This window comes from Microtus ochrogaster, unplaced genomic scaffold (genome assembly GCF_000317375.1).
Source record: "Microtus ochrogaster isolate Prairie Vole_2 unplaced genomic scaffold, MicOch1.0 UNK55, whole genome shotgun sequence".
NCBI classification, from domain to species: domain Eukaryota; kingdom Metazoa; phylum Chordata; class Mammalia; order Rodentia; family Cricetidae; genus Microtus; species Microtus ochrogaster.
In genome coordinates this window covers 571,817-574,212 of record NW_004949153.1, presented here as the reverse complement: position 1 = coordinate 574,212, position 2,396 = coordinate 571,817, and positions in this window count along the sequence as shown.

The window sequence follows — 2,396 nt, the reverse complement described above, 5'->3', positions numbered from 1 at the left end:
GTGTGTGTGTGTGTGTGTGTTTGCTGAGAAATTTGTAACAGCAGTAAAATAAAAATTCATAGAGATAAAAATATATGAAAAATAGATTGAGAAGAAATGAGAAGAAAAAGGAAGAAGAAAGAATGAAGAGTAATTATAACAGGAATGAATTGGAACAGAGTATTGTAAAAAGAGAATTGGGATTTGAATTGCAACAGAAAATTAGAGAAAAGAAACTATAAACAATTAGCACAAAAAATACGGTACAGGCAGTAAAATAAGGAGGAAAAAATAAAGAGAACAGAAATAGAAAGAACACGTGAGAGAAGATTGTTTTCATATAGCCATCATCCTTTAGTTCACACACTTATTGTGGCTTCACTTTTGAACCCCGAGTCATGATCTTCAAGATTGGCCTTTAAAGGTATTCAATGTTAATGAGAGCAACAAAGAGGAGCATATACATTATATATCCTGGGTTATTTCCTTCTTGATGGAATCAGGCTGATCCATGGCTTGGTGTTCATTTCTTACCAGTATCCATATTGGTGTCAAGGTAGTCTGATGAAAAACACAAGCATACCCTCTTCCATTTGTTAGTGGGAAGGCTGGTCCTGCCATTGGATGGAGATAGGATTTCTCTATCTTACCAGAGGCAGGATTGTCTTCCTTGGCACAGATTCCCAATGCTTATAATGTGCACTGACCCCCTTGTTATCAAAATTGAGAAAGTTCATATGGAAAAGAACCTCTGATAACACCAGATGAGGATCTCTCCTAGCCTCTGGCAAGATAGGTATGGTCAAGAGCTCCTTAAGAGCTCTGTTGGTCTTCTCCACAAAAGCTTGTCCCTGTGTACTGCAGGGGATGTCAGTAGTATGGGAAATCTTCCAGGACCCCAGAAAGTCATTGAGTTGTTGAAAGGAAAAGGCATGGCCTTTAGCAGTCTTAAGTACCACCATAACTACCATTGCTGATTTAAGGGTCTTGATAGCATTGAACTGTTGAAAGGAAAAGGCATGGCCTTTATCAGTCTTAAGTACCCCCATAACTACCATTGCTGATTTAAGGGTCTTGATAGCATTGAACTGTTGAAAGGAAAAGGCATGGCCTTTATCAGTCTTAAGGTACCACCATAACTACCATTGATGATTTAATGGCCTTGATAGCATTGACAGCTTCTACATAGAAAGGGCAAGTACATAAACAAAGTAAGGTATCTATTATAACTTGTCCATATTCAAGTTTGCAAAAGGAAGCATAGTGACAGCTTCTACTCAGAAAGGGCAAAGACACAAAGAAAGTAAGGTATTATTATAACTTGTACATATTCAAGTTTGCAAAAGGAGGCATAGTGAATATATGCTGGAAGAAGTTGTAGTGTCCTCTGAGGAGCCACATGGCAAGGGACTATTAGTCTCACCTTTATGTGTGGCCATAAAAATGGTTTTAAACTAGAAGAAACACAAGCAGAACCAGAGGTGGCAAGGAAGAGTTGGCAGTTGGGCTCTGAATCCCGAACAGCATACTGGGATTTGGGGTATGGAGGCTGGGGTGTAACAGACGGTTCAGCCTGAGGGACTCCAGGTGATTATGGTATAAAGGATTGGTATTGCAGATGAATCAGGAGTCAGACCCAGGAATGCAGCTGTATGTTTTTAGTCTGACAGGGTGCTGGCCAATGGTTATGTCTGCAATTCTAATATCCACAGACATCATCACACCTATAATGAATTCTACTGGACTAGCCCCTTTGCTGACATTCTCAAAAACCTCCTTGGCAATAGAACATACCAGAACAGTAGCAGTGGTAGTGCCATCCCTGGCATCTTCACTTGAGTTATTGGCAACAAATAGAAGAAGTTTAGACCTGATATTTTTAAATCTATCCTTTAAATCATTTGCCTTTGCAACACTTACCCCATCTTTTGATACTTTGGGACTTCCCCAACTCTGTTCAATAATTACTGTTCTTCCCTTTAGCCACATTGGTGCGCAGGGCTTGCCTAGGTATCTGCCCTTGTGTAGGAGCTCAGTGGGGTCCAAGCCACCAAGCAGGTTGTTGAATCATAGAGATTGCAATGAAAGAAAGGGACTCTGACTAGATGAGCTCAAAACCTGTACTAGAATTCCCTGTTCCATATGCCAGATGTAGCTGGGTCCTAACATCTTCCTGGGGGAGAGGTTGAGAAGTCACAATGTCAATGGATACAGATACCAGGAGTTTAGTTAAAGATATACAGCAAACTTATTAATTCAACAATGGGGAAAACATTATATATCCTCCTAGCCCCCAGATGTTTTGATCCATTGACATAGCCTAGATGTCCCGCATTGGTTAGGCATGATCAGGACCCTTGATAGAGCTTATTTCTAGACACTCAAACAGCATTGGGTGGTCACACCTCATTGGCTAG